The following is a 17,189-nucleotide window of genomic DNA, read 5'->3' as shown; positions in this document are numbered from 1 at the left end:
TATTTTTTTAAGAGCAGGCAGTGGTCCCACTGACCACTGTCTAATCTTAAAAAAATGAAACTTCAAGGTTTCATTATTTTTCTTTTTAAATGCAGCCCGGTTTCCTTTCAGGAAAACGGTCTGCATTTAAAAAAAAAAGATTGCTTTATTAAAAGCAATCACAGAGATGGTGGTCTACTGACTCCAGCGGGCCACCATCCCTGTGATGGCTGCGATCCCTATTGGATTGCAAATTGCGATCTACCTCATTAATATGCATGAAGAAGGTCTATTTGTGACCCATCAGGAATCGCTAATGAAACTCAAAAAAGTTTCATTCATTAGGAATACGGATTTCTCAATTGCGATTCGGAGAGAATTGCAATTAGGAAATCTGTATTCCTAATGTTAGTACATATGGCCTATAGTTTTTGCACGAATTACATGTGCTATGCAAGAAAAGCAATGTGACTTTCCCCACCCTTGACCTGAGGTTGTGATTTAGGAGGTGAGCTGTTCTGAACAGGGGCCCCCAAAATACGTCTGGACCAGGGTCCCCAAAATCCATAAGACGCCTTGGGGCAACCGGCCACATCCAGTGAGCTAAGACCTTGGATGAAGAAGGAAAACCTATTTGCATCTCTTGGCTTCCAACTGAAACTGAAGACATTCTAATGACCACAAGCTCAAAGGCCTGTGGAGATCACTTTACAACACCCTCGACCCAGCTTTAACTTCCAGCATTCCTGTCTTTGTAGGAGCCTAAGATGAGGGTCTGGATGAGGGGGGCACCAACTCCATAGAGATAATATGCAGGTGTGAAAGCTCACTTAAAGGATGGATGATGGTTGGGGTGATAATGCTAATACAAATGCTGCCCGTCTGGACTTGATATTAAAAGACCATCCGGCCTGCAGCAGGTACGTGGGAAGATGGGACCTGGTGAAACAACTGGGCAGGATAATAATATAATGTCATAAGCCCAAAAGGAGATATTTGAGACTAATATTTATTATTTATTGGGGTATGTATTCTATTTGTTGTAATAATATTCATTATTGTTGAATTACCTATAATTATGATAATAATCCTAATATATAGGGCATACCTTAGACGAGCACATGATAAACATTGTTAAAAAAATACAGGTGTGTGTATATTGATTTGTGGCATCCAGCTCCTCGTTTATACCACACAAGAGAGCAACAGTGCTTACCTACGTTTGTGATTCTGGGGCCTCAGGATATCTACCTAGCAGTAACCCCCAAAAGAGAAGATGCTCTACAGGGGATCCACCTGCCAATACGAACAACTTCTTATGCATGGGGTAAGAAATGCTCAACTGGCATTAAAAAAGGTGTGCATACATCTGCAGAGGACATGATACTGTGTGAGGAGTGCGCTAGGTGTCCCTCAGACATGACACTGTATGAAAGGTATGCTAGGTGTCCCTCGGAGATGACACTGTGTAAAGGGTACGCTAGGTGTCCCTCAGACATGACACTGTGTGAAGGGTACGCTAGGTGTCCCTCAGAGATGACACTGTGTGAAGGGTACGCTAGGTGTCCCTCAGAAATCACACTGTGTGAAGGGTACACTAGGTGTCCCTCAGAGATGACACTGTGTGAAGGGTACGCTAAGTGTGTCTCTCAGACATGACACTGTGTGAGGGGTACGATAGGTGTCCCTCAGACATGACACTGTGTGAGGGGTACGCTAGGTGTTCCTCAGAGATGGCACTGTGTGAGGGGTACGCTAGGTATCCCTCAGAGATGACACTGTGTGAAGGGTACGCTAGGTGTCCCTCAGAGATGACACTGTGTGAGGGGTATGCTAGGTATCCCTCAGACATCACACTGTGTGAGGGGTACACTAGGCGTCCCTCAGACATGACACTGTGTGAAGGGTACGCTAGGTGTCCCTCAGAGATGACACTGTGTGAGGGGTACGCTAGGTGTTCCTCAGAGATGACACTGTGTAAAGGGCATGCTAGGCGTCCCTCAGATATGACACTGTGTGAAGGGTACGCTAGGTGTCCCTCAGACATCACACTGTGTGAGGGGTACGCTAGGTGTCCCTCAGACATGACACTGTGTGAAGGGTACGCTAGGTGTCCCCCAGAGATGACACTGTGTGAAGGGTACTCTAGGTGTCCCTCAGACGTGATACTGTGTGAAGGGTACGCTAGGCGTCCCTCAGACATGACACTGTGTGAGGGGTATGCTAGGTGTTCCTCAGACATGACATTGTGTGAAGGGTACGCTAGGCGTCCCTCAGACATGACACTGTGTGAGGGGTACGCTAGTTGTCCCTCAGACATGACACTGTATGAAAGGTACGCTAGTTGTTCCTCAGACATGACACTGTGTGAGGGGTATGCTAGGCGTCCCTCAGAGATGACACGGTATGAAGGGTACGCTAGCCGTCCCTCAGACATGACACTGTGTGAAGGGTATGCTAGGTGTTTCTCAGAGATGACACTGTGTGAGGGGTATGCTAGGTGTCCCTCAGACATCACACTGTGTGAAGGGTACACTAGGTGTCCCTCAGAGATGACACTGTGTGAAGGGTACGCTAGGTGTCCATCAGACATGACACTGTGTGAGGGGTACGCTAGGTGTTCCTCAGAGATGACACTGTGTAAAGGGCATGCTAGGCGTCCCTCAGAGATGGCACTGTGTGAGGGGTACGCTAGGTATCCCTCAGAGATGACACTGTGTGAAGGGTACGCTAGGTGTCCCTCAAAGATGACACTGTGTGAGGGGTATGCTAGGTGTCCCTCAGACATCACACTGTGTGCGGGGTACACTAGGCGTCACTCAGACATGACACTGTGTGAAGGGTACGCTAGGTGTCCCTCAGAGATGACACTGTGTGAGGGGTACGCTAGGTGTTCCTCAGAGATGACACTGTGTAAAGGGCATGCTAGGCGTCCCTCAGACATGACACTGTGTGAAGGGTACGCTAGGTGTCCCTCAGACATCACACTGTGTGAGGGGTACGCTAGGTGTCCCTCAGACATGACACTGTGTGAAGGGTACGCTAGGTGTCCCCCAGAGATGACACTGTGTGAAGGGTACTTTAGGTGTCCCTCAGACGTGATACTGTGTGAAGGGTACGCTAGGCGTCCCTCAGACATGACACTGTGTGAGGGGTATGCTAGGTGTTCAGCAGACATGACATTGTGTGAAGGGTACGCTAGGCGTCCCTCAGACATGACACTGTGTGAGGGGTACGCTAGGTGTCCCTCAGACATGACACTGTATGAAAGGTACGCTAGTTGTTCCTCAGACATGACTCTGTGTGAGGGGTACGCTAGGCGTCCCTCAGAGATGACACGGTATGAAGGGTAAGCTAGGCGTCCCTCAGACATGACACTGTGTGAAGGGTATGCTAGGTGTTCCTCAGAGATGACACTGTGTGAGGGGTATGCTAGGTGTCCCTCAGACATCACACTGTGTGAAGGGTACACTAGGTGTCCCTCAGAGATGACACTGTGTGAAGGGTACGCTAGGTGTCCCTCAGACATGACACTGTGTGAGGGGTACGCTAGGTGTTCCTCAGAGATGACACTGTGTAAAGGGCATGCTAGGCGTCCCTCAGAGATGGCACTGTGTGAGGGGTACGCTAGGTATCCCTCAGAGATGACACTGTGTGAAGGGTACGCTAGGTGTCCCTCAGAGATGACACTGTGTGAGGGGTATGCTAGGTGTCCCTCAGACATCACACTGTGTGAGGGGTACACTAGGCGTCCCTCAGACATGACACTGTGTGAAGGGTACGCTAGGTGTCCCTCAGAGATGACACTGTGTGAGGGGTACGCTAGGTGTTCCTCAGAGATGACACTGTGTAAAGGGCATGCTAGGCGTCCCTCAGACATGACACTGTGTGAAGGGTACGCTAGGTGTCCCTCAGACATCACACTGTGTGAGGGGTACGCTAGGTGTCCCTCAGACATGACACTGTGTGAAGGGTACGCTAGGTGTCCCCCAGAGATGACACTGTGTGAAGGGTACTCTAGGTGTCCCTCAGACGTGATACTGTGTGAAGGGTACGTTAGGCGTCCCTCAGACATGACACTGTGTGAGGGGTATGCTAGGTGTTCCTCAGACATGACATTGTGTGAAGGGTACGCTAGGCGTCCCTCAGACATGACACTGTGTGAGGGGTACGCTAGGTGTCCCTCAGACATGACACTGTATGAAAGGTACGCTAGTTGTTCCTCAGACATGACACTGTGTGAGGGGTACGCTAGGCGTCCCTCAGAGATGACACGGTATGAAGGGTACGCTAGGCGTCCCTCAGACATGACACTGTGTGAAGGGTATGCTAGGTGTTCCTCAGAGATGACACTGTGTGAGGGGTATGCTAGGTGTCCCTCAGACATCACACTGTGTGAAGGGTACACTAGGTGTCCCTCAGAGATGACACTGTGTGAAGGGTACGCTAGGTGTCCCTCAGACATGACACTGTGTGAGGGGTACGCTAGGTGTTCCTCAGAGATGACACTGTGTAAAGGGCATGCTAGGCGTCCCTCAGAGATGGCACTGTGTAAGGGGTACGCTAGGTATCCCTCAGAGATGACACTGTGTGAAGGGTACGCTAGGTGTCCCTCAGAGATGACACTGCGTGAGGGGTATGCTAGGTGTCCCTCAGACATCACACTGTGTGAGGGGTACACTAGGCGTCCCTCAGACATGACACTGTGTGAAGGGTACGCTAGGTGTCCCTCAGAGATGACACTGTGTGAGGGGTACGCTAGGTGTTCCTCAGAGATGACACCGTGTAAAGGGCATGCTAGGCGTCCCTCAGACATGACACTGTGTGAAGGGTACGCTAGGTGTCCCTCAGACATCACACTGTGTGAGGGGTACGCTAGGTGTCCCTCAGACATGACACTGTGTGAAGGGTACGCTAGGTGTCCCCCAGAGATGACACTGTGTGAAGGGTACTCTAGGTGTCCCTCAGACGTGATACTGTGTGAAGGGTACGCTAGGCGTCCCTCAGACATGACACTGTGTGAGGGGTATGCTAGGTGTTCCTCAGACATGACATTGTGTGAAGGGTACGCTAGGCGTCCCTCAGACATGACACTGTGTGAGGGGTACGCTAGGTGTCCCTCAGACATGACACTGTATGAAAGGTACGCTAGTTATTCCTCAGACATGACACTGTGTGAGGGGTACGCTAGGCGTCCCTCAGAGATGACACGGTATGAAGGGTACGCTAGGCGTCCCTCAGACATGACACTGTGTGAAGGGTATGCTAGGTGTTCCTCAGAGATGACACTGTGTGAGGGGTATGCTAGGTGTCCCTCAGACATGACACTGTGTGAAGGGTACACTAGGTGTCCCTCAGAGATGACACTGTGTGAAGGGTACGCTAGGTGTCCCTCAGACATGACACTGTGTGAGGGGTACGCTAGGTGTTCCTCAGAGATGACACTGTGTAAAGGGCATGCTAGGCGTCCCTCAGAGATGGCACTGTGTGAGGGGTACGCTAGGTATCCCTCAGAGATGACACTGTGTGAAGGGTACGCTAGGTGTTCCTCAGAGATGACACTGTGTGAGGGGTATGCTAGGTGTCCCTCAGACATCACACTGTGTGAGGGGTACACTAGGCATCCCTCAGACATGACACTGTGTGAAGGGTACGCTAGGTGTCTCTCAGAGATGACACTGTGTGAGGGGTACGCTAGGTGTTCCTCAGAGATGACACTGTGTAAAGGGCATGCTAGGCGTCCCTCAGACATGACACTGTGTGAAGGGTACGCTAGGTGTCCCTCAGACATCACACTGTGTGAGGGGTACGCTAGGTGTCCCTCAGACATGACACTGTGTGAAGGGTACGCTAGGTGTCCCCCAGAGATGACACTGTGTGAAGGGTACTCTAGGTGTCCCTCAGACGTGATACTGTGTGAAGGGTACGCTAGGCGTCCCTCAGACATGACACTGTGTGAGGGGTATGCTATGTGTTCCTCAGACATGACATTGTGTGAAGGGTACGCTAGGCGTCCCTCAGACATGACACTGTGTGAGGGGTACGCTAGGTGTCCCTCAGACATGACACTGTATGAAAGGTACGCTAGTTGTTCCTCAGACATGACACTGTGTGAGGGGTACGCTAGGCGTCCCTCAGAGATGACACGGTATGAAGGGTACGTTAGGCGTCCCTCAGACATGACACTGTGTGAAGGGTACGCTAGGTGTTCCTCAGAGATGACACTGTGTAAAGGGCATGCTAGGCGTCCCTCAGAGATGGCACTGTGTGAGGGGTACGCTAGGTATCCCTCAGAGATGACACTGTGTGAAGGGTACGCTAGGTGTCCCTCAGAGATGACACTGTGTGAGGGGTATGGTAGGTGTCCCTCAGACATCACACTGTGTGAGGGGTACACTAGGTGTCCCTCAGACATGACACTGTGTGAAGGGTACGCTAGGTGTCTCTCAGAGATGACACTGTGTGAGGGGTACGCTAGGTGTTCCTCAGAGATGACACTGTGTAAAGGGCATGCTAGGCGTCCCTCAGACATGACACTGTGTGAAGGGTACGCTAGGTGTCCCTCAGACATCACACTGTGTGAGGGGTACGCTAGGTGTCCCTCAGACATGACACTGTGTGAAGGGTACGCTAGGTGTCCCCCAGAGATGACACTGTGTGAAGGGTACTCTAGGTGTCCCTCAGACGTGATACTGTGTGAAGGGTACGCTAGGCGTCCCTCAGACATGACACTGTGTGAGGGGTATGCTAGGTGTTCCTCAGACATGACATTGTGTGAAGGGTACGCTAGGTGTCCCTCAGACATGACACTGTGTGAGGGGTACGCTAGGTGTCCCTCAGACATGACACTGTATGAAAGGTACGCTAGTTGTTTCTCAGACATGACACTGTGTGAGGGGTACGCTAGGCGTCCCTCAGAGAAGACATGGTATGAAGGGTACGCTTGGCGTCCCTCAGACATGACACTGTGTGAAGGGTATGCTAGGTGTTCCTCAGAGATGACACTCTGTGAGGGGTATGCTAGGTGTCCTTCAGACATGACACTGTGTGAAGGGTACGCTAGGTGTCCCTCAGAGATGACACTGTGTGAAGGGTACGCTAGGCATCCCTCAGACATGTCACTGTGTGAAAGGTATGCTAGGTGTCCCTCAGACATGACACTGTGTGAATGGTACGCCAGGTGTCCCTCAGAGGACACTGTATGAAAGGTACTCTAGGTGTCCCTCAGACATGACACTGTGTGAGGGGTACGCTAGGTGTCCCTCAGACATGACACTGTATGAAAGGTACGCTAGTTGTTCCTCAGACATGACACTGTATGAAAGGTATGCTAGGTGTCCCTCATACATGACACTGTGTGAAGGGCACGCTAGGTGTCCCTCAGACATGACACTGTGTGAAAGGTATGCTAGGTGTTCCTCAGACATGACACTGTGTGAAGGGTACGCTATGCGTCCCTCAGACATGACACTGTGTGAGGGGTACGCTAGGTGTCCCTCAGACATGACACTGTATGAAAGGTACGCTAGTTGTTCCTCAGACATGACACTGTGTGAGGAGTATGCTAGGTGTTCCTCAGAGATGACACTGTGTGAGGGGTATGCTAGGTGTCCCTCAGACATCACACTGTGTGAGGGGTACGCTAGGTATCCCTCAGAGATGACACTGTGTGAGGGGTATGCTAGGTGTCCCTCAGACATGACACTGTGTGAAGGGTACGCTAGGTGTCCCTCAGAGATGACACTGTGTGAAGGGTACGCTAGGCATCCCTCAGACATGTCACTGTGTGAAAGGTATGCTAGGTGTCCCTCAGACATGACACTGTGCGAAAGGTATGCTAGGTGTCCCTCAGACATGACACTGTGTAAGGGTATGCTAGGTGTCCCTCAGACATGGTACTGTGTGAAGGGTATGCTAGGTGTCCCTCATACATGACACTGTATGAAGGGTACGCTAGGTGTCCCTCAGAGATGACACTGTATGAAAGGTATGCTAGGTGTCCCTCAGACATCACACTGTGTGGGGGGGATGCTAGGTGTCCCTCAGAAATGACATTGTATGAAGTGTATGCTAGGTGTCCCTCAGACATGACACTGTGTGAAGGTACACTAGGTGTCCGTCAGATGTGCCACTGTGTGAGGGATAATGTTGGAAATGGCCCTTTTTGAATGGTTATCACCAAGCTTTTTACCTTCTTGCGCCTTATGACCTGTTTTTTGTTGGCTTTAGGACTCTGGGCACTTTACCACTGCTGACCAGCGCTAAAGTGCAAGTGCTCTCTGTCTAAATTATATTGCTGATTAGTTTATCCATGATTGGCATATTTGATTTGCTAGTAAGTCCCTAGTATAGTGCATCCTTTGTGCTTAGGGTCTGTAAAGCAAAAAAACAAATGTTACTAGTAGGCCTGCGGTACTGGAGTAGCCCTGTAAACATGTCTCAAACCTACCACTGCAGTGTCTGTGTGGGCAGTTTTAACTGCCAGTTCGACCTGGCATGTATACCCACTTGCCAGGCCTAAACCTTCCCTTTTACTACATGTAAATCACCACTGATGTAGGCCCAAGGGAGGACATGTACTGGCGTGTTTTACATGTCCTGATAGTGAGATATTGCTAATATCGCTTTTCACTATAACAAGGCCTATCTCTCCCATAGGTTAACTTAGGGATTGCCTTGAAATATATTTTAAGTGTAATTTCCAATTGGAAGCAGAAGGAGATATAGAGTTTGAGGTCTCTGTAATCACGATTTAAAAATACATCTTTTGCTGAAGTTGGTTTTTAGATTGTAATGTTTGAAAATGCCACTTTTAGAAAGTGGGCATTTTCTTGCTTAACCATTCTGTGCCTCTGCCTGTCTGCTAGAATGCACTTCTGGGTTAGGATGACAGTTGGGCGGTTTGTGGATTCACTCTAGACCGTCACATAAAGGGAGATGAGGTGTGCCCTGAATATCCTGATGGGTCTTGCTGGGCTTCAGTGGTGGGAGGAGCTGACACTTGCACCTGAATAGAGCTGTGCCTGCCCTCACACAAAGTAGTCTCCAACCCCCTATAGCAGAGGTCTTCAAACTGGGGGTGGGCCCCCCTAGGGGGGCATCAAGTGATCCCAAGGGGGCACCAGACACTGGCCAAAAGAAGCATTATACGGATAACATGCCTTTGTTCTAAGCAGAAACATGTTATTGCATTTTTAAAAAGGTAACAGTACTTAACTGCAATGTTTAAATAGGTCTAGACATATTTAAACATTGCCATCTTTATAAAACAATTGTGAATAATTCTGAGGGGGGGCCAATGATTTTTATTTTTCAACGGGGGCGCGGCATTAAAAAGTTTGGAGACCACTGCCCTAGAGTGTGTTCATGGGCCAAGGCAGGAAAGGACTGGGTCTTTTGCACTGCAAAGACTTTCCTTTGAAGTTTGCCTACTTCAAAGGCAGAAATTCGTATAAGTATTACACCCCCTGCCCCCACAACTGTGCTGGCCTGCTGCTTGCTGCTTCTGTCCTGGGAGCGAAAGGAGTGGACCTTGCTTTCTACATCCTGCTTCCAAAAGTTCTCCAAGGGCTTGGACTGAGCTTGCCTCCCGTTAGAAGTCTCAGAGACATCAAAGACGTCATCTGCCAGCACCTGGGCTCTCTTGCTGAGAGTCCTGACTCACCAAGTGGCGCCAAAACCAGTTCCTGGGCCTTTGGGAGTAAGTTCGGGTGAACACAAGAAGAAACCAAGTACATCGACTCCAGAGTGACTTCAGACCGGTGCCGCTGTCTGACTCCAGGCCGCTGCCTGCACCAGGGCCGTGGTCCCTGCTGAGTGCAACGACTGCGACCGATGCCGCAGGTCCAACACAGCTGCAGAGCACCTCTGAAGTCCTGACACAGCATGAGTCCTCAGTACCATGTTCCCGATATCCGGGACACCCGAATCCAACTCTGCCACAGCACATGTGGCCCTGTGGTGTGATCACAACACTGCGAAGTTGATGCCTCATGCCTTGACCTGCTGGATTCATCTACCCTACCGGATCGTAAGGAATCAACGCCTCATCACTAATGCCGCATCATCTCCACAGCGAAACCAACGCATCATCTCCCCTGCCTAGCAGTAAGGAACTGATGCCACACCGGCTCCAGTGATGCCTAACCTCACCGACTCCATGCAGCGTCTTTGTTTCATCATTTTCAAAGGTACTGTACCTGGAGCCTGTGCAACTCCGTGATAGGTCTGCAGTCCCTCACAAGTGGCGTCAGACTGTTGGGAACAATTCTGTCGTGATATCCTCAGTTGGAGCTATTGTGTTTCTAAGAGCTATTCTAAAGTTTAATCTGTGAAAGTTTGTATCTTTGCTTGTGTATGTTGGATTTTTGTTGTTTTGGTCTTGTTTTATTCAGATAGATATTGGCTATGTTTCTAAAACTGGTGTGGAGTACTTTGTGGTGTTTTCACTGTGTTACTGTGTGTGTATACGAAGAATTTACCCATTGCCTCTGAGATACGCCTGACTGCTTGAGCCAAGCTACCAAGGGGGTGTGCAGGGGTTATCTTAGGTGTGTAAGTCACTTACCCTGACTACAATGAGGGTCCCTAGTTGGACAGGGTGCAAACCACTGCCAACTAGAGACCCCATTTCTAACAGGTAGTCTGCGTGTCCCTCAGACGTGACACTGCATGAAGGGTACGCTAGGAGTCCCTCAGACGTCACACTGCATGAAGAGTACGTTAGGTGTCCCTCAGTCATGACACTGCATGAAGGGTACGCTAGGAGTCCCTCAGAAGTGACACTGCGTGAAGGGTACGCTAGAAGTCCCGATATTGTTCTGCTGCCTGTTTCAAAAATGTGCAAGACAGGACATCAGCATTCCCTTCCTGGATGTCGCTAGTGCCTCTTCAGCAGAGAGGACTCTACCCATCCTCTCTCATATCAACCCAGGAAGGGTGCATAATTATACAGAGTTGACTCCACACATGATGAAGTGACCGAAGCCAAGGCTGTCCCATGGAGACTGCATTAGGATAATCCACATTGTAGTGGTCAGAAACACATTCAGCTAAGGGAAATGCAAAGTGGACCAGGAGAGAATCCAGCAACTCCTCTAGCTCACTTCATTTTTCAGAAAATCGAAAAGTCCTTGGGCCAGTCACAGGAAGATCAGGAGCAGCCAGAGTGAGTTTGAGGGCATACTTGCTTCTCAATTGTTGCAGTTCTTGAGCTTGTTGTTGCGAGGTCCCTGCATGAGATCCGTCTTGATATAGATTTCAGGAAGTCATTTGTGTCACTGTCTGGCAATAGCTGAATGCAACATTTGCACCACGCTCATTGAAACTGCCAAAAGTAAGGGTGAGTCCTTCCTGTAGCCACTGTGTTGCTTAACACTTAGGAGTATTAGGTGGATGCAACAGGTGACTCCTAGAAGGTTCACGGGTTGAGTATCTTGTCTGCTTGAATGTTTTGATGCTGCGTGGCTTTGTCCTCCAGTGTAGAGAATTGTTCATGAACCAGGTACGCACAAAACCTGGACCAGAGTCGATGGAGCTTGGCTTCAGGAGAAGCGGGGTTCCAGGACATGGAGAATTAGAAGGGTTCCAGAATATAAATCAAGAATTCCAGGAGATGGAACAGAATTCCAGGAGAAGAAGCAGTAAAACACAGGAAGGGAGAAGAGAGTGACCATGAGGGAGACCCACGTCCACATTTACTGAAGCATTTGCAACCTGTTCTAGTGAGAGTTCCAGAACCTTTTAAAAGGGGAAAGAGTAAATAGGTAAAAGAGGAAGTGGGAAGTACATACAGGAAGTAGTGCCACCATGATAGGTTGGGATCTGACAATATTAGAGGTGGCAGAAGTAACCATGAAAGCTTGTGATGAACCAAACGTCACTTCCTGTTTCTTTGTAAAAGGTTTGAACAGGTGCCATCTCGTGAAAGAAGGATTTTAGAGACATAAACTGAAAGGAAAATTCAGGGAAGGTGTTGGAAAACCGATTAGTTGTAAAGGAACAGCTAAAGTGGTAGGATATGCTGAAAGTGTCCAGACTGTTGCCAAAGAGAGCGTTGTGCATGTGCTGTGACAAGGTTAGGAGTCAGCCACCTAGGCGATGCCAAGGACAGGACGACTGCTGCAATCTGTGGACCAGGGCCCTCACTGGCTGTGCAGTGGCTGTGTGACAGTTACTCCACTGTTGGCAGTCAAGGAGTTAGATCTGGATTACACACATAGGGGATCATTCTGACCTCGGCGGTAAAAGTCGCTTACCGCCGGCCAGAAAGCAGCCATAACACCGCCGCGGCCGCAGTAAACCGCCACGGTCATTCTGACCCACAACTGGCAAACCGCCAAAAACCCGACATCCACAAAAATCCGCCACACCAAAGGTCAGCGAAAAAATGGCGCTGACCAAACCTCCACCGTCATGCCAACAGAAAAACGCCCATACCATTCCGACCCACAAATCCACGCAGCGGTCTTTCAAACGCGGTATTCCATTGGCGGTACACACTGCCGCGGTCAAAATACACACACACATAGAAAACTCAGCAACATTGGTCAGTTCGAAATACGCACACCTGATACACATACTAACACCACTCCCACACACCCAACACAATATAAAGCACACACCCACATCACCCACAAGCCCCTACGACCCAAAATCATTGATGAAGGCGAGAGACAGAGCACAGAATAGAGAATCCCACAACACAGAGGCACACAACACCATCACCCACACAGAATCCACGCACCAAACACCACACACCACCACACGCACCACACTCATCACCACAAACGCCACCCCACACCTCAACCACACCACCCCATGGCACCCCAAAGACACCCCAGGTTCAGTGACTCCGAACTCAGGGTCATGGTGGAGGAAATAGTCCGTGTAGAGCCCCAGCTCTTCGGGGCACAGGTGCAGCACACCACAATTGCCAGGAAGATGGAGCTATGGCAAAGGATAGTGGACAAGGTTAACGCGGTGGGACAGCATCCACGCAATCGGGAGGACATCAGGAAGAGATGGAACGACCTACGGGGAAGGTGCGTTCCATGGTATCAAGGCACAACATTGCGGTGCAGAAGACTGGCGGCAGACCCCCACCTACTCCCCCAGAATTTACCGCGTGGCAGGAGGAAGTCTTGCACATCCTGCATCCTGAGGGCCTCGCAGGAGTAGGCGGAGGAATGGACTCTGGTAAGGCAAATCTTCACTACTGCTTCCCACCCCCACCCCACCTGCATGCCAAATCATACCCCCACCCTCACCCCCTCCCCCATCACACCAACCCCTAGCAAAAGGCTCACCATCACAACCCACCCATCCCAACACCAAGCCCTGCATGCGACCACAAAGCATGGACACCCATCACCAAAGCATGCCCACTGCACACACACATCACCCCCACAAGCCACCCTCACAAAAGCCCCCACAAGGAAATGCCTGCACATGGGTACACGGACACCCACCCATCACACGAAATGCCACACACAGAAGCAATAACCATACCTTTATACCCCTGCAGGACCCGAACGCCACCACACCGCCACGGAGGGTCCAGAGATGTCCATCCCACCCCCAGAAGCGGCCCCCAGCGATGACAGCAGCTCTGTCTCCCTGGAGCCAGACGACCAGCCCGGCCCATCGGGGACCTCTGGACAGTCGGTTCCCCACAGACAGCCACAGGCTACACCAGACCCAACCCCCTCTGGGAACACCAGCACAGCTCCCACCCAGCGGGCCCATGCCTCTGTCTCCAGGACACGTAAATCAGCGGTGTGTCCACCACTACAGGGTACCCAGGTTGACCCACCACCCCAACAACAACAGGGACCTGGGGGCAGTGGTAGTGGGCACACCGTCCAGGGGACAGAAGCCCAGGAACACAGGGGAACTGGGAGGGCTGCTCTGCGACAGGGGGGGGACAGGCCCAGGGAACCGACTCTCCAAGAGGCCCTCTCCACCATCATGGGAGCATACCACCGCTCCCAGGAGACAATGGCGACGGTACTGGCCCGGTTCCAGGAGATCCAGGAACTGCAGGAGGAACGGTATATGGGGTTCAGGGAGGAACTGAGGAACATCGGTTCCACAATGGGGACCATCGTCCTGGCCCTTACCCAGATCGTCACCACATTGCGGGACCATGTGGCACCCCAAAGGGCCCCTGTCACTAGCCCAGGCCAGGAACAGCCTACCACCTCCGCCGGCGCTAGTGGACAGGAGGCCCCCACACAACGACAGGCCACCAGAACCCCACCTCCTGCAGAAGAAGAACCACCCCGCAAGCGGAACCTGAGATCTCACAAGAAGACAGAGTAGGATTGCAAGACCCCAGCCAGCCTAAGATACCCCCTGAAAGTCATCCCACTGTCCCACATTGTCACCCTGTCCAACCTTGAACTGCCCTTGCTCCATCCTTCCACAGGCATATGGACAATGCACCTGTGCGACTGAGAACTGGACTCTGCCATGGACATTACTCCACCCCCACCCATCCCCGCTTCCCAATCATTTACCTATATGTAGCACTTAAAATAAATCACTTATTCCACTTAAAAAAACAGGAGTCTGCTTGTATTCTTAACAAATGTATTACACATAACGGTGCAATAATGGCCAGTTACTTTGTGATGACAATATACCAATTTCAATAAGCTTTAGTCCATGGGCAAACAAAGCTGAAGTCAGGCAGTGGGTCATACAGCTCTGAAAAGGGAAGGGAAGGTCACAAATCAGTTAACAGGAACTGGGGGGAAACACAGACAGTGGAGACACATGAGGCCTCAAGTAAATGTAAATTGGGGTGGCTGTTTCTTACCTGTGTGCTACTGAAAGTATTGTTGTATGACTGTATCCCTGTTGTCCGTGTCGTCCCCGTCGTCTTCCTCCTCTTCACTCTCCACAGGCTCCACAGCTGCAACAACATCACCATCTGGACCATCCTCCTGCAGAAAAGGCACCTGGCGTTGCAATGCAAGATTGTGAAGCATACAGCAGGCCACGATGATCTGGCACACCTTCTTTGGTGAGTACATGAGGGATCCCCCTGTCATATGCAGGCACCTAAACCTGGCCTTCAGGACCCCAAAGGTCCTTTCTATGATCCTCCTAGATCGCCCATGGGCCTCATTGTACCGTTCCTCTGCCCTGGTCCGGGGATTCCTCACTGGGGTCAGTAGCCACGACAGGTTGGGGTAACCAGAGTCACCAATTAGCCACACACGGTGTCTCTGTAGCTGTTCCATCACATAAGGGATGCTGCTATTTCGCATGACATACGCGTCATGCACTGACCCAGGGAACTTGGCATTTACATGGGAGATGTACTGGTCTGCCAAACAGACCACCTGGACATTCATCGAATGATAACTTTTTCTGTTTCTGTACACCTGCTCACTGTCTTTGGGGGGAGCCAAAGCCACATGGGTCCCATCAATGGCACCAATGATGTTGGGGATATGTCCAAGGGCATAGAAATCACCCTTCACTGTAGCCAATTCACCCACCTCAGGGAAAATAATGTAGCTCCGCATGTATTTCATCAGGGCAGACAACACTCTGGACAAAAGCTTAGAAAACATAGGCTGAGACATCCCAGATGACATGGCCACTGTTGTCTGAAAAGACCCACTTGCCAAAAAATGGAGTACTGACAGAACCTGCACCAGAGGGGGAATCCCCGTGGGTTGGCGGATGGGGGACATCAGGTCTGGCTCCAGCTGGGCACATAGTTCATGTATAGTTGCTCTGTCAAGCCGGTATGTAAGTATGATATGTCGTTCTTCCATTGTCGACAGGTCCACCAGCGGTCGGTACACGGGCGGATTCATCCTTCTCCTCGCAAGTCCCAGTGGACGGTGCCTAGGAAGGACAACATGGAGCACAGAGTCAAGCAACCCACAGGTTAATTCACACAGCTTGCACAGTACACGAATCGCTATGAATGGAACGGCTTGTATGAGTGGTTATGCAAGGCCTAGGCCTGTGTGACGCAGTAGAAATCATGCCATGTGGGCCCTTGAAATGGCGGCTGCCTGACCTGTGAAGTGTGACAGTGGGATGTGAGGTCACTGCGCTGGCGTGGCACACCGTGGCGGTAGGCGGTCGAAGACCGCGGCGCAAAGCAGCATTGGTTAACATTGAACCCTATGGGTCTCAGGAGCCAATGACGATGTGCACCGGTGGTCGCGGTACGTACCTCCGCGGTACGCACCGCCGCGGGCGTGACTGCCATTTTCTATCTGATTAATCACTCGAGACCTGATCATCCACAGGAGAGGACCTATACTGCAAGTGCTGCTGTGACCTCGGTCTGGGAGATACAATGGTTGCTGTGACTGGGGAAAGGGCCCCTGCCTTCACTGCCGAAGAATTGGAGGAACTTGTTGATGGGGTCCTCCCCCAGTATGCGCTACTCTACGGTCCTCCAGACCGACAGGTTAGTACACAGGGTGCACGTTGAATGGGCTATGCCTGTGTTGAGTGGGGTGTATGTAAGATGGTGGGGAGGGGAGCGAATGAGGAGTGCAACACACGAAAGATGAGAGTATGTGCCACATGGCAAGGTTGGGGAGGGGGGGGCCACTCACATTGACCAGGCAGAAAACTGATGCGATTTCTTTTACCACCCTGTACATGTCACATAGGTCAGCGCCCATCAGAAGATCGACATTTGGCGTGCCATCGCCAAGGACGTCCGGGCCCTGGGGGTCCACAACAGACGGGGCACCCACTGCCGAAAGAGGTGGGAGGACATCTGCGGCGGGACCAGAAAGACCGCCGAGTCTCTGCTGGGGATGGCCTCCCAACGTAGGAGGGGTGCCAGCCGCCAATTGACCCCCCTGATGTCCCGGATCCTGGCGGTGGCCTACCCCGATTTGGATGGGCGCGTGAGGACATCACAGCAGACACAAGGGGGTGAGTATCAGCACATTCTGCTATCTTTGCGCGCAGTGAAGGTGTCTGGGTGGGGTAGGAGGGCTGTGGCTATCTCCAGGCCAGGGCGCATTCTGTAGGCAAGGCCCCTCCGTTAGACACGGCCCTGTGCCCCGCCCCCCTCCTCTGTAGGGTGCCAAGTACAGCTATCCATGGTCCGGCCTCACCCATGTGTGCATTTGTCGTCCATAGACCCGTAGGACTAGTCACAATAACTGAGTAGTGTACCCCCATTGCGCGGCCTAGTTCAGGGGGCTTCTGTGTCTGTCCTC

The sequence above is a fragment of the Pleurodeles waltl genome, chromosome 8, assembly GCF_031143425.1.
Source record: "Pleurodeles waltl isolate 20211129_DDA chromosome 8, aPleWal1.hap1.20221129, whole genome shotgun sequence".
Lineage (NCBI taxonomy): Eukaryota > Metazoa > Chordata > Amphibia > Caudata > Salamandridae > Pleurodeles > Pleurodeles waltl.
This window is presented reverse-complemented; position numbering follows the sequence as displayed.